The sequence below is a fragment of the Gymnoscopelus microlampas genome, assembly GCF_963454915.1.
Source record: "Gymnoscopelus microlampas genome assembly, chromosome: 9".
NCBI classification, from domain to species: Eukaryota; Metazoa; Chordata; class Actinopteri; order Myctophiformes; family Myctophidae; genus Gymnoscopelus; species Gymnoscopelus microlampas.
Window position 1 is genome coordinate 57,736,584 of NC_139946.1, and position 26,795 is coordinate 57,763,378.

The 26,795-nt window shown below is 41.3% G+C and overlaps 1 protein-coding gene across 1 annotated transcript in view; it reads right to left on the reverse strand.

Moving 5' to 3' along the window:
* LOC311051690 (protein NLRC3-like) overlaps positions 1-23,158 on the reverse strand; it is a gene marked incomplete at its 3' end in the record, with an annotated part of 128,037 nt that extends 104,879 nt beyond the window's left edge. The window contains exon 1 of the mRNA XM_084066280.1: positions 23,025-23,158. The remainder of the gene's footprint in view (positions 1-23,024) is intronic.
* Positions 23,159-26,795: the final 3,637 nt, after the last annotated feature.

A 26,795-nucleotide genomic window follows, 5' to 3' on the forward strand; every position in this document is an offset into this window, starting at 1 on the left:
CACGCGCGCACGCACGCACGCACGCACGCACGCACACACACACACACACACACACACACACACACACACACACACACACACACACACACACACACACACACACACACACACACACACACACACACACACACACACACACACAAAACTCTTTTCACTCAATCTACTTGTCAATCTACAATGTCAGCAACAAAGGGAAAGGTGCCATAATGGCTTTGAGTGACTGACATGTAGGCCTACTGTACATCAATGAGTCACTGATAGAAGTACATGTAGGCCTACTGTACATCAATGAGTCACTGATAGAAGTACATGTAGGCCTACTGTACATCAATGAGTCACTGATAGAAGTACATGTAGGCCTACTGTACATCAACCCTCTCGTCTTTTTTTCTCCATCCTGTCGGATCCCTAATTGAGTACAAAATAACAGCAGCAGAGCTATTCAGTACCCTAGACTACTATGTCCATGAGTCTCCTCTTCTCTTCCTCTCTCTCTCTGTTTTATTCTCTCAGAGATGCCAGCATAGACGAGATTTACACACTGGGACAATTTAACTCAGGAACAATTCATTCAACATAATCCTAAGAAAAAGGAATCTAAACATGAAAAAATAAAAACAATTGTAAAGAAAAATATATTAAAATTCAATCATTCATGAATGGTCTTTGGTTCCCTAAATAAAGGGGGTCCCCAGCTAATAGAGTTAATAGAGCATCAAAATGTAAACCCCAATTTAAACCCCTACCCCTATCTTACACTATATTCTAAAGTAGCCGATCTACAAGCCCATAGCTTGTATTTTCTAAACATGTTGAAAAATCTGGAATAATCTTGGGGGGGTCCCTGGCACAAAATATTTTGAGAAGGGGGTCCGCTGCTAAAATACATATGCATTTGGGGGTCCTTGCTGTGCCTTCTGCTGGGCACGCCGTGTCCTCCTTTCTGAGGTTCTGCTGGTGGCCACCCTAGCTTCCATACTAGTAAATATATATACTTCTACTAGAACCACTGATGCCATAACCCTATACTATATTAGTTGGTTTCTCTATTTTATTTATTATTACACACACACATGTTTGTTTAATGCGTGTATGTTGTTAATAAGCCACCAATATGGCTATAATATGTCAGGACATAAACGTTTACATTATACTTAAATAGACAGAGCTTAATCTCAACGTGATTCACCTTGTTAAAGGTCTAATAATAATAATAACAAACTGACCGATCACAGGGAATAGTAGAAACTGAGGAAATATGTTTGGCATTAATGGAATGGCAGGATTCTACAAAGAGAAGAATGGAAGCTGAACAAGTTTAAACAGTGATGCATGGGATTCAATCTGGTGAGCAGAGAAGAAAATGTAGGCTAGTGTTGTCAATGACATTAATCAGTATTCTATGAGTGCAAGGTAACAAATGTCACATCTTGTAGGCAACAGACAACACCATCTTTCTTTAAAAGGACATAATTGACCAAATCATTGCCCAACATTGTCCAATAAATACTTTATCGCAAATATGTGACCCAGAAGGCCAAACGCCTGCTAGTCATTGCGGCTTTTTTCATTTAGTTTATTCATGTCATATGAAAGCAGGGAATCATAGCTACAAAGTGACATATTGATTGTGCAGTTTAACCCACCAGATATGGCTTATAGAGTGATGTCTATTGAGCGACGGGACGCGCAATAACCCCACGTTTGCAACTACTTTCGCCTGCGCACTTCACCGGGTATGGACTAGTAATAATAATTGTACTAATAATTATAATATCGTGGAGCAAGGCAGCCGGCCAATATGTCCGGTTTCAATAATGACCATCTTTAAACAATGAACTAAAGATGATCGTATAGAACACAAAGATGTTCTTTTCTCCACTCAAATCCACACAGATACTTATAAGATACAGAATGTTAAACATGTGAATAAAGAAGTAAACAATATAAATGATGTACCTGTGTTTGTGGAGCTGATGAAGATGAAGGTGATTGGTCCATTCTGGGTTTTATGAATCACATGGACAGGAGGAACAGCAGGTAGAACTGAAGACCCTTTAAAATAAAATCATCACTGTTACTACTTTACTTATTCAATGTTAGAACACATTTTTTTTATTTGAGCTGCTTAATAAACAATCACACTAACCACATCAAGTAACAAAGTCTCAAATAGGAAAAGATGAAACAAAGTTAGGCATTCATCACTGATTAGATTTATGAGCATGTTTAGAAACACAGTTTAGCCCGTTTACAGATTTGATAGCTGATGTGCATTGATGACATGCAGTAGTTCCAAAACCCTAACCAGAAAGCATGGATCAACAGTGAGGTACAGTACAGCTTCCACCCATCAGATTGTTAAGGCCTGAACACCTTGGGTTACTGCCGGACACACTGTGTCACTTTGCCCTTTGACTGACTGTTGTTCCTATGATGTAGGTGCTGTGCTTAAGAACTGTGATGTCAATCAGAGAGAGAGAGAGAGAACTTATATCTCTACAACTCATAAGGGGTTAAAACATAAAACTGTAGTCTACTAGTACTCATTAAGGGGTTAAAACATGGTTGTCTGTGAGCTGGGTGTGTCTTTGTACCAGAGGAGTGCATTGTGCAACAACTGCGTCCTGAAACAGACCAAGGAAATTAGAAAAGAAGGAAGGGACAGCCTAGGGGGCGGGCAGACGCCATTGCATGCATAGCAGACGCCATTGATGCTCATGGAGCCAAAACTGGAACAGGAAGTTTGATGAAATACTATGAAGTCTATGGCAGCCATCTGGACCAGCTTGTGAACAAACAATATTTCTGAACGATTGTGTCCTTTGTTAGATAATCGGTTCAGGAACATAAAAGAAGACATATCACAGGTTTTTATCCAATCAATTCGGATTTTTTTAGCACACTGTATAATTTTATTGAGGCATCTAAACAGCGGAATGTATCGTCCATAGACTGTACAAAAATCGTCTCTGGCAGTGTTGCCAGATTGGGAGAGAGAAATAAGCAACCAGGTCTAGGAAAACAAGCCCAAAAGAAGCACTGGGGGCCAGGGGTCTTCAACGTTTTCCCAAACTGATGGGGAGATGGAGCAGGGACCCCCTACCCTACCTCGACCCCTACCTCGTAGGGGGGGGAGCATATCTAACTATATAAATGGCGACCGACTTCCGCACCCTCGGTGGCGACACCCCACAGCTCTGTTATCGAATAAACAACGCACCGCCAGACCACATGTCGCCAACTGACTCGCCACGGCGCCCGCACTGAATTTACGCCTCGCGTAGGGGACATCTCACTGCTCACTACACCTTTTCCACCGCGCAACATAATTAATTCTACTCACCAAATGTCGGACAAAACGGAAGGGGAGCCAGCTTCGTACCGTTTACCGTGCGCACGACCTAATCACCACAACAGCAGGCAGCCGGTGCGGGGGCTTTTTCCTTTTTTTCCAAAAATGTTTTTTGGTCACCATTTTCTCCAGGAACCATTTCTGGTGTAACGCCACCGGCAGCATGCACGGCGACGGGTTTCGCCGAAACAACACGAGCGGCCGCCATTGCACTCTGCCCATGTCCTCCACAACACCACACACACAGCTCTTTGCTTCAACCCCCCCCCCCCTTCTTACGTACGTCCTTTGTTCCACCCAGGCCGTTACTTTCACTTCACTCATGTCTCGATCACAATATGTCCGTCCTTCACGTGCCATGTTCATCCCAAACACAAAAACAAACAGCCACGGCCACAGCACAGCACGCTGCCCAGGGTAATCTGGTAAACAAACCTGCCTAGGTTCATGACACCACAGGACTCGACAGTGATGTCATCATTATGCAACCCGGAAGTACAAATACCAAGGATAGGTCAGTGATGTCAGTCGGGTTGCCAAGTTTGCTGCCAGGTTTTAAAAAACAAGCGACAGAAACAAGCAAACCGTGCATGAAAAAAAAAAAAAAACTGCCAAAGGGGTCCGCCATGTTCCAGGGGGGTCCCCGGGGGTCCCAACACTCACAGGGGTCGGCGGACCACCAGGGGGTCCGCGGACCACCAAAGTAACAATCACTATTAACATTTTTTCCACATTATTATTTTTTTTTTTTCCTTTTGGACACTTTTACTCCGGCGATTTGGGTACCCCAATATACACGCACCCACGCTGGGCCCCGTGCGCGGCTGGGGTTGAGGGGGGCGTAGCCCCCCGAAACTCTAGTATTGTATAATTATGTATAGTATACATAATTGTGTTTCATAAACATACATGTTATTGTGCATAAATACTAAGCTATTAAAATAATAGACAGATTAATATATTCATGCTTTTATTTTAAACAAACATGTACAGGGTACAGTGAGTAGGGTGGCCGCACTGCCATTTATAAACATACCTTATTAACTGAGAACAATCTGTCAATTGCACAATAATCATGTATACAAGCTATTCTAAATGGACAGAATCATTTATAGATATCAACATTTATTTAATACATACATGTGGAAAATGTTTTAAAAGTATATGAAGACAAATGGACATTTAAAAAATGTTTATATATATATATATATACATATATATATACATATATATATATATATATATATATATATATATATATATATATATATATATATATATATATATATACACATATATATACATATATATACATATACATATACATATATATACATATATATACATATACACACACACACACACACACACACACACACACACACACACACACACACACACACACACACACACACACACACACACACACACACACACACACACACACACACACACACACACACACACACACACCACCCCCATCTGGGCAGCCATCAGCTGGGTGGAACTGAATTTCTCATGTGGGATTCAGGTTACCTTGTTTTTCTTACCACTGTGGATTCTAAACTTTAGTTTTTAGACTCTAAAAATGGTGGACAGAGACGTTACCCTGTCTTTACTAAAGATTTATAACATCATGCAGAGTAAAATTATGATATATTTTTCTTGGTGACCAGACAAGCTCATTGCAGGATCAATTCTTTGGAAACTGCAAAACATGAATTACTGTACAATACTCCATATTGGTTTCTGACCGAGTGTTTCACAATATTCACAAAATGGAGGATTTTCCATTTTCCATACACACACACACACACACACACACACACACACACACACCCCCCCCCCCCCCCCCCCACACACACACACACACACACACACACACACACACATACACACACACGTAGCAAGCACACTGACAGCTGACGTCACACACGCATGTGCATGTGTTACATATTTCAACTTTTTATGTAAGGAAGAAATAATGCTCTACTCTACGTCGTACAAGTGAAAATTGCCGATCAACAAGCTCACAACCTGTTGAGTTGTGACTTTGTGACATTGAGACATTGTAATGTTCAGGAAAGGTTCCACCTGACATAGACAATGCTACAGTCACATAAGTTACTCATCAAACATTCAAATTGCAAATTGGGGCAGTGGTGGCCTAAAGGTTAGAGGAGCGCCCTCGTTGCCGGAAGGTTGCCGGTTCGAATCCCCGGACCGGCAGGAAAAATCTGGGGGGGGAAGTGAATGTTCAACACTTCCCCAACACCACTGAAGTGCCCTTGAGCAAGGCACTGAACCCCTACTGCTCCAGTGGAGCTGCGTAGTGGCCAACAGTATAAGACTGTGGTTGTACTAGTCAGCTCCCAGGTTTTAATGTGTCTGTGTGTGTGTTTCTATGTGCAGGGCGTTGCTGAAAATGAGCACTTGTGCTCAGCTACTACCCTGGGCAAATAAAGAACCAAAAAAAAAAAAATGATTGATGAATTATAATGTCAGGATCTTCTGCTATAGGATCCTAATAAATTCACATGCAGATATAACATAAAGACATTTTACCTTCATGTGTAAAACAGACGTTGAAAGAAACAATGCTGCTGATATGAACTGAGTGAGTTCATGTGAGGATGTGGTTTAACTTCCTCAAAGTCAACTTCAAAAACGTGAGAACCAACTGACGTCTCACTGGTGTGACAAATTCATCTCTCTGTACTGGCCAAATATTTTGTTGGATTTAGTGGAAATAAACATCTTTAAGATTAAGCCTCTGAGGCTTTATGGCATTTTATTCAACATTTGCACATATGTTAGTGCTGCCAAACTACCTCTTACATTGTAAAAACCTTATACCAGCAGGCGTGGGAAATGTGTTTTGTACATTTTTAACCAAATACAGCTACTCTACATATTAAGTATATTATCACTTAAAGCAAAAGTATGTTTTTGCAATATTGCACAGATTGAAAAATACATAATCTTTGTCACTGATCTATTTGATAGTAAAGGCTATTTATTAGTTATATAGTGGCTCATAGGATTTTTTAGACTACGTGACAACCAGGAATAGTTTGGTGACCACAGGAGAGACTGTTGACAGCCGGAATGTAGACGGCATCCCGGGAGCAGTATGGGTTAGCGCCCCATGCTGTGTCTTCCGTGAGGAAGAAGCCCAACAAACCCGCGGTGAGGCCTTTAGGAGGGCCATTCCAGCGTACCGCAAGCGGAGCTAATACTATTAGACGGCCCAATCTAGTGGTATCGGCCCAAGGAACCATCACGCCAGAAGGAAATGTTTGGATCGTGGCGGTGCAGAGGATCTGGCGCAGCGCTCAGGTCCTGGACCTGGTGAGACGAAGGAGGAGCCCGGCCAGGAGACAACCCACAGAGCCTAGTCCCTCCACGTGCCAGAGCCTCCCCGAGTCCCGGCAGAGTACTTCCGGAGAAGCGGACTGCCCTGTCTTTCCCTATAGGACTGACCGTGGGTACAGTAGCTACTGGGACGTAAGTCGGGGCTTGATCAACCCTGGTTGGGTCACCTGGGTGAGGGTGTATGTTGTATGTTGCGAGACCCGAAACACCCTATGACCCCAGGCTACAACACTGATGATGCGTCCCAGTTGCATCCATGTGATGTATTTCTTTATCTGAAACTATTTTCAATGGAGGAAATGTTTCCTGTGATTTAAAGAGCAGTTAGTTCTGTGGTTAAGACCCACTTTGTACTAAAGCACTACTAACACTACTAATACATGACCTACAGTATTTACATACTAACACTACTAATACATATCCAATCCTTTATTTATAGAGCACATTTAAAACCACAGTGTTGAACCAAAGTGCTGTACACTCAGTAAAAATACTAAAATAAACGAGAACACAGTAAACATGACAACATTAGACACAAAGCCTGGAGGCAACAGCAGCTTCTCAATCTGAATTTTCCAACGCCAAGGAGAACAAGTGGGGTTTCAAACATGATTTAAACACAGGCAGGGTTTGAGACACTCTAACATGGGGTGGAAGCTCCTTCCACAGTGTGGCGCTATGGAGGAAAATGATCTATCTCCCCGTGTTTTCAACTTTATTGCTGGGACCTTAAGGAGTGACTGGTCAGTCGAACTCAAGACCCTTGTAGCGTCATTGGGAGGTAGACGTTCGGATATGTATAATGGTGCCAGCCCATTTAAAGACTTAACACATTGACTGCCAATCGCGTAGATCTACGCGAACCTTTTTAAAGCCGCAGCGTGCCAGTCGCGTAGATCTACGCGACTCGCATTTCCCATGTTAAATCGAAAAAGTGCACTTTCCGGAATTTTTTTCGACCCATTTCCGGTTCCGGGGCCGACCGGAAACGGAATAAAACTGGTTCCGTTTTTTTCGCTCGCATCCGTTTCCTGTCTAGGCATCAGCTTAGAATCGATTTATCTCCCTTGTGGTTTTCCTCACCGCATCGTCCTGTCTAACGTTCTCGCCTGTAACTTCAAGATGGAGGCACGGATCGGCTCGCAGTTTTTTGTTTTTGTTTTTCACGGATCCCGTGTTTGTGTCGAACCAAATGAACGCGGATTTTAAGCGGATTTAGCGGGGGCTATGACGACATGAAAAAAACAAAAAAACAACAAAAAGAGCTTGGCACTGGTAGGTACATTATGAGATTATCCTCTGGCGTTTAAAGACAAACATTAAAGTCTTAAAACTGAATCCTGTAACGAACAGGGAGCCAGTGTAGGGAGGCAAGAATCAGGGAGATGTGATCATATTTCCGTGCCCGTTAAGAGGCGAGCAGCCGCGTTTTGGACTAACTGTAGTCGTGACAAGCAGGCTTGGCTAACACCAACATAAAGTGCTTAGTTAGTGACCACCGGTTTTATAAATGGCCGTAGGGGGCCCAGATCCAGAGAGGAGGGTCTGAACATCATGACCTCTGTTTTACTTTCATTAAAGTTAAGGAAGTTTAGGGCCATCCATGCTTTTATGTCCTTCAGTCAGTCCTGACCTACAGTATTTACATACTGAATGATTGACGTTTGGAGGAGTACCGTGGTTACGCTATGAACTGTGGGTTCCTTTAAGTAAAGTCTGCATCATGCTGACTTATGGAAAGTGTTCATAAGGGATCCCTCACTGACTGAACTATTTCAATGACCTCCATAACTCTGAGAGTGTACAACCAAATGGACCCTTACAGGTCTAGACCTGTAAGGGTCCATTAGGAACCCCCTCAAAGAACCCAGAAGGGACCCCGGACCACACTTTGAGAACCTGTGACTCAGATAATGACACAGAGACATAGTGTACATATCAGGTTCTATAACAGAACAACACATGGTGAAGGTTCTCCTCATCTGTGCAACACAAGGAAGGACCAACCAGCAGGATGAGATGGATTATTATAGGATGTATTTCAGCTAGAAGGCATAACGTTATGAGGAAAAGGATGTTAAAACAGCTAAATGGAATAACACATAACACCACACACACACACACGAGAGAGTAACTGAGCTCTTTTTTTGCCCCCGGCTCGACTCTTGTTGACTTCACATTATCTATGCATTTGTTACGGGGATGGGAGGACAATTATACTGATGCAACACACACACACACACACACACACACACACACACACACACACACACACACACACACACACACACACACACACACACACACACACACACACACACACACACACACACACACACACACACACACACACACACACGGCCCATGTGACACAGCTACTCTTCCTGGGATATCAACCAACATCAACACAAAAATGTACATGAATACACAACATTCATACAACACACTCATCAGTGATGACTCATCACAACAAAGATACTCATAACCTGTCTAATACACACTACCCCCCCCCCCCTGTTTATAGAATATAACTGTCTTAGGTATTTCTACGGTCAAATAAATGACTCATCAAACATTTGTATTATCTCCTGCTAGTATTCTGGTGAATTCACAAGCAAGATATAAAGTAAAGACATTTTACCTTCATGTTCAGAACAGACGATGAAAGAAAAGACACCGCTGGTTGAGTTCAGGATGTGGTTTAACTTCCTCAAAGTCAACTTCAAAAACATGAGAACCATCTGACGTCACACTGATCCAACCTGGAAGTCTAGGTTACATTGTATACTTGGATGTGTGACTGATTTTAATGCTGTTTTATATCAACACAGGGTCTGGAGCTTTGCTGAGCTGTATTCTATAACATTCTCACATAGGATTTGTCATGTCTCTCTAGATGTGTGAGGACGGTGTAGAGTGATGTAACTGTTACAAAAGTACACAGGTATTGGCATCAAAATAAAATACTGTTTTAAAAATCAATTCAAATTGAAGACCCCCTGACCTTTGTACCCCTGGACCACCCCATTCGGATGCTATCAATGCATTGAATGGGTCATTATCCCGTCTTATCAGACCATTGAATGGTCTAAGTAGATGACATACTGACCTACCCGCCATTTATCAGACCATTCATTGTTGTAATTTCAATTCAATTCAATTTTATTAAAGTGTTAAATCACAACAAGTTGTCTCAAGACACTTTACATGTAAAGAAGAGACCCGACAATCCCACCCTGAACAAGCAATTTTTGTGACAGTGGCAATCAGGAGATACTGACCTACCAACGGAGATGACTTATATAAGTTGAGCTTCGGTTTTGAGTTTGGACCATGACGGAGGCACGCAGTCTCAGGCGAACTGGAACCACGTGAGGGACCACCTAGGGAGCTAAAGCCAGTGAGTTGCCGTCCCGAACGTTGTAATGTTCGCTTGAGCCTACTCAGCGCCGTTGGAGTTATGTACTGATAGACACAGAATGGTAAATCATGTTGTGGGGACTGCTCTGCCTCCGGGTAGGTCAGTATCTCCTGATTACACCCAATGAATGGTCTGATAAATGGCGGGTAGGTCAGAATGTCGCCTACTTCGAAGCCGGTGCCTGGGCCCCACAGGAACTACACCTGATACTCCATGTATCTGAATGTTATGACCTCAGCTGCCCTACTGTCTGTCTCTCAGCTGTCCTACTGTCTGTCTCTCAGCTGTCCTACTGTCTGTCTCTCCTACACTGTCTGTCTCTCAGCTGTCCTACTGTCTGTCTCTCCTACACTGTCTGTCTCTCAGCTGTCCTACTGTCTGTCTCTCCTACACTGTCTGTCTCTCGGCTGTCCTACTGTCTGTCTCTCCTACACTGTCTGTCTCTCAGCTGTCCTACTGTCTGTCTCTCCTACACTGTCTGTCTCTCAGCTGTCTTACTGTCTGTCTCTCCTACACTGTCTGTCTCTCAGCTGTCCTACTGTCTGTCTCTCAGCTGTCCTACTGTCTGTCTCTCCTACACTGTCTGTCTCTCGGCTGTCCTACTGTCTGTCTCTCCTACACTGTCTGTCTCTCAGCTGTCCTACTGTCTGTCTCTCCTACACTGTCTGTCTCTCGGCTGTCCTACTGTCTGTCTCTCCTACACTGTCTGTCTCTCAGCTGTCCTACTGTCTGTCTCTCCTACACTGTCTGTCTCTCAGCTGTCCTACTGTCTGTCTCTCCTACACTGTCTGTCTCTCGGCTGTCCTACTGTCTGTCTCTCCTACACTGTCTGTCTCTCAGCTGTCCTACTGTCTGTCTCTCCTACACTGTCTGTCTCTCGGCTGTCCTACTGTCTGTCTCTCCTACACTGTCTGTCTCTCAGCTGTCCTACTGTCTGTCTCTCCTACACTGTCTGTCTCTCGGCTGTCCTACTGTCTGTCTCTCCTACACTGTCTGTCTCTCAGCTGTCCTACTGTCTGTCTCTCCTACACTGTCTGTCTCTCGGCTGTCCTACTGTCTGTCTCTCCTACACTGTCTGTCTCTCAGCTGTCCTATTGTCTGTCTCTCCTACACTGTCTCAGCACTCTCTCAGCGCTGGTCTTATGGTTAACACATTGGGTGCCAGGTTTTTTTAAAAACAGAGTACACTGAGTGCCAGGATTTTTAACCATTTTTTGAGGAGCCGAGATACAGGCTTTTGAAGTCATAAGTTAACCCGGAAGTGGATTGGAGTCTAAATCTTCGGAAAATGATATCTCTTGGTGCTGTGAAGAAGAAGAAAAAAAAAGGAAATTGAAAAAAACCAAAACGTATTTATACGGTTTTGGCACTCAACGTGACTTTTTGAAAAAATGTATATATACGGTTTTGGCACCCAATGTGTTTAATGTGTGTTGTTTTGTAACGTGTGCAGGATGCATAATGCACCCAGTCTGACACTGAATGTCATTCTGAACACATTCTGTCATTTAAACTGTCTGTAATCTGCAACGTCTGCACGGGTAAACACATAAATTATTCATCTCCCACAGCCTGCAGTGTCTTCAAAAGAAGTTGAACCACAAAAACAACTGAAGGTCGGAGGGCAGATTATAACTGTGTCTGACTTCCTGTCTGAGACGTGTGGTTTCTGTGCATCTTCCTGTGTGAGACGTTTATGGTGTCTGTGCAACTTCCTGTCTGAAGATGCCTCCACACATGCACGACAAGTTGAGCGAGCTGGTCACAAACATAGACATATAAGGTACGCTTCTTCCGGCTCTGAGGCGTCTGTATTTCGGGCGCCATTTTAGAGAAGGCAAGTTTCCACGTGTGTCACAGAAGGGGACGTTTGGTAGGCCAATCAGAGGCATAATTACATTATTGATCCATAGAGGAAAAAGAATCATCGTATCCATAATACAATAAAGAAAGGGACATTTTATCTGGTTATCAAACATTACAAAGATGAATTCACTGTGTGCATTGGGATGGTGTTTGTCACATGTCAGAGATCAGGTGTATATACATAAATATATACATCATTCATTCATGACACTTTAAATCACTTTTAAAACTCTTCTTGTTCTTATTTACAGTTGTTGCTTTAACGGCTAATTAGTGTTTAAACTAGAGGGGGTTTTAATGTCATTAATTTTAAATATCCATATTGTGTATTTAGTTGCACAATTCTTATCATGTGTCCCTTATTTATACTAAATATAAATCTTCCATCGTGTCTCCCTTTGAGAACAGTGAGAAAACACTATACTGTTAGCTAACCGTGGTTCATGACTCATTTTCAGAGTGAATCAGACTGAATGCAGGGACAGTGTTGTACTGGATGCAGCATCAGGTACAATACATTTCATTGGTGTGAGGTGGTGACCCCAATGGGTCTATTACATTATAATATAGAATACAGCTGCATATTGCTGTAGATCTCACCAGTCATGCAATGGTTAAGTAGCTGTGTTCTACTGCAGTGTTTACATTAAATCACATGTTATCTGATCTACCCCCCCCCCCCACACACACACAGACCTAGACTGTAGACTCAAACACACACACACACACACACACACACACACACACAGACACACACACACACACACACACACACACACACACACACACACACACACACACACACACACACACACACACACACACACACACACACACACACACACACACACACACACACACACACACACACACACAGACCTAGACTGTAGACTCAACCCCACACACACACACACACACACACACACACACACACACACACACACACACACACACACACACACACACACACACACACACACACACACACACACACACACACACACACACACACACACACACACACAGACCTAGACTGTAGACTCAACCCCACACACACACACACACACAGACCTAGACTGTAGACTCAACCCCACACACACACACACACACACACACACACACACACAGACCTAGACTGTAGACTCAACCCCCCACACACACACACACACACACACACACACACACACACACACACACAGACCTAGACTGTAGACTCAACCCCACACACACACACAGACCTAGACTGTAGACTCAACCCCACACACACACACAGACCTAGACTGTAGACTCAACCCCACACACACACACAGACCTAGACTGTAGACTCAACCCCACACACACACACACACACACACACACACACACACACAGACCTAGACTGTAGACTCAACCCCACACACACACACACAGACCTAGACTGTAGACTCAACCCCACACACACACACAGACCTAGACTGTAGACTCAACCCCACACACACACAGACCTAGACTGTAGACTCAACCCCACACACACACAGACCTAGACTGTAGACTCAACCCCACACACACACAGACCTAGACTGTAGACTCAACCCCACACACACACAGACCTAGACTGTAGACTCAACCCCACACACACACACACACACACAGACCTAGACTGTAGACTCAACCACACACACACACACACACACACACACACACACACACACACACACACACACACACACACACACACACACACACACACACACACACACACACACACACACACACACACACACACACACACACACACACACACACACACACACGGCTCTTGTCCCAGGCTCAACCACGCAGAAAGCACACTGACAGCTGACGTCACGTAACACACAGCCACGCATGAGCACGTAGTACCGTACTGTACTGTACTGTACTGTACTGTACGCATGTATGCACCCAGCATACTCACAATGGAAAGAGTTACTGCAATTGTTACAGGGATAGAAGGGGCTTCAATATGTATTTTAGAACAATATAACCCTTATCTCTTCAATCACCATATTTCAACTTTTTCATGTAAGAAAAAGAGAATGCTCTACTTCATCGTACAAGTGAAAATAGCCGATCAACAAGCTCACAACCTCTTGAGTTGTGACATTGTGACGTTGTTACAGTACAGTGTGTTGTTACTATTAACCTACTATTAATCCAGACCACGACTGGAGCGGTGTACAACACAGATAGGAGGTCCCCTTCACCCAGGGACCTTTTAAACAAGCAACACACAGAAGTGCAGAAAACTGTATATTTACTTGTGGCGACAGGAGACCCACCTTGTCTCCGTCATGGCGATTTCAGAGCAAACTCGACCGTGTTAGCAGGCCCGTGGCCTCCGGGGAATTAGCGGCTAATTTTTAGTCTAAGTCTGGTCACCATCCGTAAGCCCTTTAATAACTTGATCCACTACCATAATATCCAGTCCCCGACTTAAGACAAACTATGGATCTGAGGATAACACCGTTATATGAAAGGCAGGAGGCAGAGGGGCCCCCTAAACGTACTGACCCGCTTCAACAGAGATATCAACTTGACCTTCACTCAGTCAAAAGACACTATTGAAACAACCTATCTTACTCCTCTGACTAGAGAAATGCACTGAAGCTCATGCGTTACACCAACCCATTACATCCCCATGGCTTAGAACCCAGAAATGTATTATTACCCTTAAGTCTAGTCCCACGTGGCCTAGAACCCAGAAATGTATTATTACTCTTAAGTCTAGTCACACATAGAGATAATGAGCCAACACATGCAAACCATATCACTCTTTACACCACCATGCCAACTCACAGCACATCATCATAGCACACTGTCATTGCAAAACAAATAAATGCTCACAATTCATTGCATACAAAACATTGCGCTCCAAAAACATTACTCAATACATTACTCCGCCCAGCAGTGCATCAAACGTTGGCATCAAACTTTGCATCAGTTACAAATCTCTACCTGTATGGGGTGTGTATTGAATGTGTATGTATGTTGCCGTAGTGTGGAGTTCTCATACTCACTGAGGGCATGATGGTGTCCTTCAGAAGAAACCCCTAGTCTATTTATCTTTATAACACGTCACTAACTCAGAAAATGAGGCTTTTTGGGAGATTAAAAGCTTCCCTTTATTTGCTCAGTTCATAGTGGGATTACAGATGTGTATTTAACAATACAAAATACAAATACCAAATACCGATAGAAATGAAATCTAGTAATATTTCATGTCTGTCTGGTGAGATTACAAATGCCTTAATTTAGGCTTGTCCAAAACTATTTTATAATTTAGATTAAAAAGAGGAGGTTCCATTTAGATCTCATTCAGCCTGAAACACAGGCTAGTCTAAAATTTGGTAATTCCAAAAATGTCCTTAAAGTAGCACTAAATAGGTTTAATCTCAAAATAGAGAAATTTACCCTTTTTGATTTAATTAATTGTTTTACCTTCTTGATTTAAGAATTTTTTTACCTTCCTAATTTAAGTAATGTTTATACCTTCCTCCATGTGGAGCCATGACTGCTTAACATCTGAGAAAGGTGCAAGAGAAGAAGCCCCAAAAACCTAAGAGCCCAAGGGGCCCAAAGGGCCCCCAACAGCCGTCCAAAACCTCCCAAGTCTCCCTCAGCCTCTGTGTCCCCAACCTCTGCTCTGATGCTCTTGTGAACGCCCCTTTATACGGTAGTACGGTCTAAAGTAAGCTCTCCAGACATCAGTGTGTGTATGTGTGTGCACGTAGGTGACTTTTCGAAAGTTAAGAAAGTCAGTGTGTGTGTATTTGCGTGCACATAGGCGTGCATGCCTTATTCTTAGAAGTCAGACGCTATAGGTGATTCTCAGAAGTCAGTGTGTCTGCATGTGGGTGTATGTGTGACTTGTCCAACAGCTACCCACACACACAAAAAACGCTTACTTTGCACCTTGCACGACATTATCAGCATTGCCATATATGGGCATACTGAGGGGTTAAATGTCCCCCAAAATGTTTCTTATACCTGAGCATAATTCAGTAAATGCAATTATACTGCATATTATCAGCAATTATATATGATTAGATTAAATCATTAATCAGAAAATCAAATGATTCACACTTACATGTGTGCATGTAACATTTGGTTAAAACTATCAGATCTTGGGTACTCGTTGACCTCACTGATCAGCCATAGATGCAGGCTGTATGTCACGTACGCCGCGAGTGCAGCTCACATACAGGAAATGCACATAAAGGAAATGGAGGCCTCTGCCTGCTGCAAGCCTTCCAGTGCACCTCAGCAGTCATTTCAACCAGTCAATATCATATTCTTTATTTAGGCAAATCAAGTGATAACATAATTTAAAGCCTATATCCTAAAGTGAGCTGATCAACATAAATTACGTTCTAATACATTTCCAGATGTTCAACATTACATTGTGATATTTCCTGAAACGTAAAGGTTTCACCTGACATTGACGATGCTACAGTCACATAAGTTACTCATCAAACATTAATATTACAAATGATTGATGAGTCATAATGTCAGATCTCCTGCAATATGATATAAAGTAAATTACATTCTAACTATACAAAGTTTTAAACCTCTCAGACCTTCCATTGTGAGTTTATATACAACCCCCATACGACCAGACCAGGCCACTATATGTTAAATAGTTGGGCCATTGTGACTCATGTAGCATCAACAAACTGAGCTTTTTGTTGTTGTTTGTCTGTTTATGATACAGAATAATTTAGGAATATGTAATGTATGCATTTTACACAATCATGTGTTTGGTAGTGGTGTGTGCTCACTCACTGTCCCTGTTAAAAAATAATCACTACGGTTCAACAATATCACTGATAATATTCTGTCTGTTCTGTGTGGATGTTTTGTCTTCCTCACCTGAACACTGGACAGGTCTGTGTGTTTGTGTTGAGGATCTCCACTGAGGACAACACAGCTCCCTCCTGGTCACTTCTTCACTCTGTCATCTGTTGATTCACATTTACATTACATTTATTGATCCATGAAAAATAGTGAAAATAGCTGATCAACAAGCTCACAACCTGTTGCGTTGTGACATTGTGACATTTCCTGAAACATAAAGGTTCCACCTGACATCGACGATGCTACAGTCACATAAGTTACTCATCAAACATTAATATTACAAAAGATTGATGAGTCATAATGTCAGATCTCCTGCTATAGGATATAAAGTAAAAACATTTTACCTTCATGTTCAGACGAGACGTTGAAAGAAACGACGCTGCTGATCTGAACTGTGTGAGTTCATGTGAGGATGTGGTTTAACTTCCTCAAAGTCAACTTCAAAACGTGAAAACCAACTGACGTCTCACTGGTGTGACGTCAGTTGGTCTGTTTTATACTTTGCCCGTTCAAACATTATCCGTTCTACAAGCTTACAATGTGACGCATTGTGAGCTTGTAGAAATATCTCTCTTTGAGAATGGTGAGAAAGCCATACTAACCAACATACATGATTTATTTACATTTAGAATACTGAATGATTGATGTTTGGAGGAGTCCCCTGGTTCTATGAACTGTGGGTAATTCCTTTAAAGGGTAAGACCACTTTGGTAGAGGTTTGGGTTGTGTAGTTACCTTGCCATGATGTAACTCCAAAGGTGGGCAAGAAATAAAAAAATAATTGCTCCATTGATTAGAAATTGATAATTCAAAATATGCTCCTCATTGACTTACATTGTACGGTAAAACAGCTCTCAAAGTCACTCTTTTAGCACATAAATGAACCCAAACATAGCTGATTCAGACAATATAGAGCATTACCAAACCCAGTACTGTTTGTTTTTTTAATAAAAATGTCAACTTCCTGTTGATTTTACTATTTGAAGATCTGGATCCGGATCCGCCGATCCAGTCCGGGTTTTCTACTTATTAAAAATGGCAAAATCAACAGGAAGTTGACATTTTTATTTTAAAAAAAAACAGTACTGGGTTTGGTGATGTTCTATATTGTCTGAATCAACTTCGTTTGCGTTCGTTTTTGTGCTAAAAGAGTGACTTTGAGAGCAGTTTTACCGTACAATGTAAGTCAATGAGGAGCATATTTTGAATTATCAATTTCTATTCAACGGAGCAATTATTTTTTATTTCTTGCCCACCTTTGGAGTTACATCATGGCAAGGTAACTACACAACCCAAACCTCTACCAAAGTGGTCTTGCCCTTTAAGTAAAGTCTGCATCATGCTGACTTATGGAAAGTGTTCATAAAGGAACCCTCACTGACTGAACTATTTCAATGACCTCCATAACTCTGAGAGTGTACTAATGTAACCAAATGGACCCTTACAGGTCTATAACTCTGATAGTGTATATGGAACCAAATGGACCCTTACAGGTCTGTAACTCTGAGAGTGTATATGGAACCAAATGGACCCTTACAGGTCTATAACTCTGAGAGTGAACACATGGAACCAAATTGTTCCATTTGTAAGGGTTAATTTGGTTCCATTTCAAAGGTTACATTAGGAAACCCCTCAAAGAACCCAGAAGGGACCCCGGACCACACTTTGAGAACCAGTGACTCATATAAAGACACAGAGACATAGTGTACATATATATGATCAGGTTCTGTAACAGAACAACACATGGAAGGTTCTCCTCATCTGTGCAACACAAGGAAGGACCAACAAGCAGGATGAGCTGGATTATAGGATGTATATCAGATATAAGGCATAACGTTGTGAGGAAAAGCATGTTAAAACAGCTAAATGGAATAATGTGTGGACACAATAATCTTGTTTCCTGTACCATTTGATGGTGTAGTGTGTGCATGAAGATTATCCTTATGTGTTTGATGCTACCTGATTTGAAAAGCTGAATCTTAAAATTAGTTAAATTCACTGCATTTATTCTTTTTATATTATTTTGTTTCATAATAGTCTAATAGACATCTATGACTTCTTTAAGGGTTAAAAATAAATGCAGCTGCAACAATGTTTCCTGCTCCTCACTCTATTCAGAGCGTTGAGCAGTGACGGCTGGTGGTGAGGGGTGGGAGGGCTGTAAGACCATTATACTATATTATACCCATAGTTCACCCTGCAGCAACAACATCACATTGCAGAGAGTAAGTTACAGCAATGACACTACTGTAGGTTATCTATACTTTGTTAAAATGCTCCACAACAACACAAGTACCCACAACAAAATGAGCTTCTACTGCTCCAGTGAACGTTGTATGTGCAGATATGGCTGCTCTTATATCATGATTATTGGTGGTGGTGGAAATACTAATAATTTGAGCCTGGAATTATGAGGGTCACACAATAATAACATGCACTTTATAAACAAAATAAGACCAGAACCAGACAATTAAAAGGTTAGATTGTTACAGTCTGCTTGAGGTGTAATGCAGCTTTAAATATAGCAGCCAGTGGTACAGTATGTATAAACTGAAACTCATGTCCTCCTACAGTAGACCTCTGCATGTTCCTTATCAGCGCTTTTAAAGCCACACGCGCGCACGCACGCACGCACGCACGCACGCACGCACGCACACACACACACACACACACACACACACACACACACACACACACACACACACACACACACACACACACACACACACACACACACACACACACACACACACACACACACACAAAACTCTTTTCACTCAATCTACTTGTCAATCTACAATGTCAGCAACAAAGGGAAAGGTGCCATAATGGCTTTGAGTGACTGACATGTAGGCCTACTGTACATCAATGAGTCACTGATAGAAGTACATGTAGGCCTACTGTACATCAATGAGTCACTGATAGAAGTACATGTAGGCCTACTGTACATCAATGAGTCACTGATAGAAGTACATGTAGGCCTACTGTACATCAATGAGTCACTGATAGAAGTACATGTAGGCCTACTGTACATCAATGAGTCACTGATAGAAGTACATGTAGGCCTACTGTACATCAATGAGTCACTGATAGAAGTACATGTAGGCCTACTGTACATCTATGAGTCACTGATAGAAGTACATGTAGGCCTACTGTACATCTATGAGTCACTGATAGAAGTACAGGTAGGCCTACTGTACATCAATGAGTCACTGATAGAAGTACATGTAGGCCTACTGTACATCAATGAGTCACTGATAGAAGTACATGTAGGCCTACTGTACATTAATGAATCACTGATAGAAGTACAGGTTTTTTCTCCATCCTGTCGGATCCCTAATTGAGTACAAAATAACAGCAGCAGAGCTATTCAGTACCCTAGACTACTATGTCCATGAGTCTCCTCTTCTCTTCCTCTCTCTCTGTTTTATTCTCTCAGAGATGCCAGCATAGACGAGATTTACACACTGGGACAATTTAACTCAGGAACAATTCATTCAACATAATCCTAAGAAAAAGGAATCTAAACATGAAAAAATAAAAACAATTGTAAAGAAAAATATATAAAAATTCAATCATTCATGAATGGTCTTTGGTAGTGATGCGCGGGTTGACCCGTAACCCGCGGGACCCGCGGGTTAACCAGCGGCGCGGGTGGGTCGAGTCAGAATTTCGGAGGCAATTATGCGGACACGCAAAAAAATAAAAATAAATAACATGCTCTTGTTTTGTCTTTATTCCTAATAAGAATAAGAATAATAACAATAAAACCGTTTGAATACACTTGGGGATTATTTTCTAACCATGATTTTACAGAATAAAAAAAAAATCGCGGGTCGCGGGGCGGGTTGAGCCATAGATAGTTTGTTTAATGCGTGTATGTTGTTAATAAGCCACCAATATGGCTATAATATGTCAGGACATAAACGTTTACATTATACTTAAATAGACAGAGCTTAATCTCAACGTGATTCACCTTGTTAAAGGTCTAATAATAATAATAACAAACTGACCGATCACAGGGAATAGTAGAAACTGAGGAAATATGTTTGGCATTAATGGAATGGCAGGATTCTACAAAGAGAAGAATGGAAGCTGAACAAGTTTAAACAGTGATGCATGGGATTCAATCTGGTGAGCAGAGAAGAAAATGTAGGCTAGTGTTGTCAATGACATTAATCAGTATTCTATGAGTGCAAGGTAACAAATGTCACATCTTGTAGGCAACAGACAACACCATCTTTCTTTAAAAGGACATAATTGACCAAATCATTGCCCAACATTGTCCAATAAATACTTTATCGCAAATATGTGACCCAGAAGGCCAAACGCCTGCTAGTCATTGGGGCTTTTTTCATTTAGTTTATTCATGTCATATGAAAGCAGGGAATCATAGCTACAAAGTGACATATTGATTGTGCAGTTTAACCCACCAGATATGGCTTATAGACGAATCCACAGACGCGCTTCCTGTAGCTGCCTGTAGGCGGCCATTGCTGCGGTGTCGTGTCCACGTAGCGTTGACACCGCAGCAATGGCTGCGCGCAGGGCAGCGCTCCGTGGATTTGTGTATAGAGTGATGTCTATTGAGCGACGGGACGCGCAATAACCCCACGTTTGCAACTACTTTCACGCACTTCACCGGGTATGGACTAGTAATAATAATTGTACTAATAATTATAATATCGTGGAGCAAGGCAGCCGGCCAATATGGCCGGTGATCATTTTATTTATCCGTCAATTAAACAGACACCTTGGCTTCAACACAGCTGATTAGATTATTTTTCCAATAATGACCAACTTTAAACAATGAACTAAAGATGACCGTATAGAACACAAAGATGTTCTTTTCTCCACTCAAATCCACACAGCTAATTATAAGATACAGAATGTTAAAAATGTAAACAATATAAATGATGTACCTGTGTGGGTGGAGCTGATGAAGCTGAAGGTGATTGGTCCATTGTGGGTTTTATGAATCACATGGACAGGAGGAACAGTAGGTAGAACTGAAGACCCTTTAAAATAAAATCATCACTGTTACTTTATCTTTACCTATTCAATGTTAGAACACATAAATCTACAGTAGAAGCACATAAATAGTTCTTTATCTATCTCTCCCAAGTAGCACTCCATCTCTTATTTGATCAATACACACTGAATCAGTTATCTTAAAAACTAGCAAATCTACAAGCACTTTAACAGATCTTTATTTATACGCATACAGTCACTTTAAACTCTTTCAGCCTGGAGTATTAGTTATTTGGGCATCATTAGTGTAGATATTAAAGCCATGAGCAGATCTACAAGGCAAGCTCACACCCCTCGTGAGCTTGTAGATCTTCCAATTTCACTAGGCTATTTGAATGCATTCGCTACACGTTTTTAGCTTTGATTTCTCTCATCAAAATGGATATAGATAATACATTGGCAACAAGAGCAGCAGCTGCGCTGTGCTTTTTTTTTGCAAACTATTGATAAAGTATACAACCCTCGAAGACGTATTTATGATTCTGACGTTTTCAATCTACGAGAGTAGTAGGGTTCACCCCCCATGGAGACCTGGACTTTCTGCACTATGCCCCGCAAAGTACTCCAAACGTGTACAAATTGAAAATAAGGTGCTTACCTCAAAGCCCCAAATGTTAACTGTCTCTACGGGGTAGTAGTGTAATGTAATAATCCATATCTTTCAATAAAGAAGTGTTTTAATGCCGTCTGTGGCCGATTCTGTCGGGAGTTCCCAATGGGCGGTAGTGACGGTAGTGAGGGGGCGCATCCGGTGAAACCCGGTATTACACTAAATGTAAACAGAAAGTAAACGAGGGTGAAAAAATGGCGTTCGGCCACAGCCGGCATTAAAACACTTATTTATTGAAAGATATGGATTATTGCATTAAACTACTACCCCGTAGAAGTAGTGTACACGTTTGGAGTTTCTGAGGGGCATAGTGCAGAAAGTCCATGTCTCCATGGGGGGTGAACCCTACTACTCTCGTAGATTGAAAACGTCACAATCATAAATACGTCTACGAGAGTTGTATTCTACAGCTAGATAAAGTATTCAATCAAACCCTAAAACACTTATAAGTGTTTTAGCTGAGCTTCATCAACAATGCTGCCAGCTTTACATACCTCGACGTGCCTTTTGCAGTCATTAAGGCCTCCGTGAGATGAGAAAAGTCACTGTTACATACAGTGCAAAGAGCAAAAGTTATTATTTTAAACACGGGTTAACCTACTTCCTTGAGGACTGTGTTTATTTTTTTCTCTCTCCGTCTCTCTCTGCATCCGAGACCAGTGGTTGGTCACTTTTAGACGCCCACTCCTCCCACAGCGAATGACATTAATTCATTTTGTCAGATTGACAGTTCAGTGACGAATGAGAACAAAGACGGTTGCAGATCCGGTCTGTGTGAGCCTCATGTGTTCAAACCCAGACAGAAGGCGGGCTTTAGACCGGATCTGAGTAATGAGAAGTGAATAGGAACCGTCCTCCCGCTAATCCACCATTTGATCTCCTGGTCGGCATTTATGGGAGATTTATGGTCGCTCGCGGGTGTGTGTGTGTGTGTGTGTGTGTGTGTGTGTGTGTGTGTGTGTGTGTGTGTGTGTGTGTGTGTGTGTGTGTGTGTGTGTGTGTGTGTGTGTGTGTGTGTGTGGGGGTGGCTGGGTGGGTGTGTGTGTGTGTGTGTGTGTGTGTGTGTGTGTGTGTGTGTGTGTGTGTGTGTGTGTGTGTGTGTGTGTGTGTGTGTGTGTGTGCGCGCGTGCGCTCTGGAAACAGTTTCATTAAAGATGCGTCACAGTGCGTTTTATGAGTAAAGACAATAGAATAAAATATCAAATAAAAACATATTTAATGTCTGTGATCCTGTCCTGTCTGCATTATGAAAAATATAACCAGAATATAAGCTAATAACTAACTAACTAACATCATGAGGTAAAAACACAACATTGATGTAAATCATTAAACTAATAAAGTGATAAATATTAACAACACTTTAACATCTGACTCCAGTCACTGTTGTATTCCACGGCCTTTGTCGCCCTCATGTGGACAAAATGAATCACTACAAGTGGAAGTCGTAGTGGAAGTTTTCACATAAAATAACAACGAGACGCAACATGACGTCACTTTCTACTGTATAAGATGTTAAGATCTACAAGCTCACAATGAGACGCGTTGTGAGCTTGTAGATCTGCTATTTTCGGCGACACCGTCGTAGAACGGAGCATAAAGTAAACATTAAAACCATTTTATATTGAAAAATGAACGGAAGTGTTCGAGCTGCGTTTGATGCGACACTTGACACATAGTATTGTTTTATTTTGACGAGACGGAAGTGCTCTCCTGGCGTACGATGTGAAGCTTGACCCATGGTGTACGGGAAATGTAGTTCTTTTAATGACTGTCCCATGGTGTAAGGGAAATGTAGTCTTTAGAATGTAGTTCTTTTAGAGACCCATGGTGTAAGGGAAACGTAGTCTTTAGAATGTAGTTCTTTTAGCGACCCATGGTTTATGGGAAATGTAGTCCTTAGAATGTAGTTCTAGAGACCCATGGTGTAAGGGAAATGTAGTCCTTAGAATGTAGTTCTTTTAGCGACCCATGGTTTATGGGAAATGTAGTCCTTAGAATGTAGTTCTTTTAGCGACCCATGGTTTATGGGAAATGTAGTCCTTAGAATGTAGTTCTTCTAGCGACCCATGGTGTAAGGGAAATGTAGTCCTTAGAATGTAGTTCTAGAGACCCATGGTGTAAGGGAAATGTAGTCCTTAGAATGTAGTTCTTTTAGCGACCCATGGTGTATGGGAAATGTAGTCCTTAGAATGTAGTTCTTCTAGCGACCCATGGTTTGTGGAACATGTAGTTCTTAAGTGTAGTCCTAGTGGCCACGTCCGGTATTGGTTACTAACGTGTGACTTGACACAGCTAGCCTAGCCAGTTAGCATGTCAACATGATGCTCTGTTCTACGACGGTGTCGCGCGCCGAAATAGCAGATCTACAAGCTCACAACGCGTCTCATTGTGAGCTTGTAGATCCTAACAGCTTATGTTGTAGAAAGTAGCGCCATGTTGCGTCATTTCGTTCTTTAACTGCTAATAAAGTATCCAATCAATTCCACTTGTATTTATTAATTTTGTCCACATGAGGGCGACAAAGACCTTTTAATACAAACAGATGAACGGAGTCTATTGGTTCAGTTAGCATCACAATGAGCATTAGCTTTAGCTTTTGTTAGCCTTGTCTTTGCTTTATAGCTATTATTAATCGTTGCGTGTTTTGTCTTTGTATTAAAGGACAGCCGATTGTATAATGAATTACTTAATAGTTGGATTATTGAAATAAAGAATTTTTTTTACAACAAATGCAGGACTTTTTACATCATTTGATAAGCTAGCTAGCAGGCTAGCAGTCACAGAATTCGATAGATTGCCGATTTATGTGTAACAAACCGGATATCTCAACCAGAATTGGGTTACTTCCTGAACGTCACAGAAATCGATAGGTCACCGATTTCAATGTAACACACCGGAAACCTCAACCAGAATCATGTTACTTAGTTGCTAAACAAACACACGTTGACTTTCTGCGTCTTTTAATGATGTTTAGGAACATTATAAATCATTTTGTCTGGTTCGTTAGTTAATAATAAGGGTAATAATAATAATAATAATAATAATAATAATAATACATGTATATAATAAGAAGACATGTCTTACTGTATGAAATGTCTCTACAGTAATACATACAATTAGAAGACAATACACATGTTGTGAGCTTGTAGATCTGCTATTTTCACTGTGTGCGACACTGTTGTATCTTAAGATGAATTATGTGTTAATTCACTACAACATAAGTTGAAATATGGAGATAAGATAATTGATATCATCATCTTCATCATCATTATGGCTCATAGGAAGTAAAACAAAGGAAATACTTTTTCTCAGTTATTTTTTGTGATGTGAATGTACAGGTTGGCTAATTAGCAAATAGATTGAATTACCTTTATAAACAATAACATTCATAACAGCTCCTTTGACTGTAACTAATGTTAATAAGTATGTTAATGAAGTATTCAATCAATAAAAACAAAAAAAACTCATTCATGAATAAATGAACTACTTTAATATACTACTATACACTACTACTACTATATACTACAATAATATACTACTAACTATAATATACTACTATACTACTATACACTACTACTACTATATACTACAATAATATACTACTAACTATAATATACTACTACTAAATACTCCAAATGTAACTTTAATTTCAGTAAATTATACACAGTGATGTTAAAATGTTAACTGAAGAAACAATCAATTCAGCTTCTTTTATTTGAATACATTTATATTCAGATCAACAGTTTATTGGTTGATTAATTAATCACTGCCTCGTTAAGCTCTTAATTAACAACGTAAACCCTTAAAGTCCCTCAGGGGTCCATGCTAGGCCCCCCTCCCTTTTTGTCCCTTTACACCAAATACCTTCACCGGAAAAATAGCCGATCTACAAGCTACACAACGCATAGACGCGTTGTGTAGCTTGTAGATCTGCTATTTCCTCCCCCAGAAGGTCATTAGTGTTTCTACACTTAAAAACAGAGAGTGTTGTATTAAAGGGTCTTACAGGCACATCCAGAGGTAGCAGGAAATCAAAATGTGTTTAATTAGCATTAATTAACAAATTAAAAGACTCAGTTCAGTGATTCTCAAACATCCATCAGATACTCTTATTTATCTCTGGTACACAAATCCTTTAGTAGAAAACTAAGTGGTTAAAAAACATTTTAGAATTTCCATTTTTGCTGAGCAGCTACAGTAGCTTTATGTGTTTCTACTACGAAAACATTTGTAAATTCAGACGATTGTTCTCTCCCTCTTCTAGC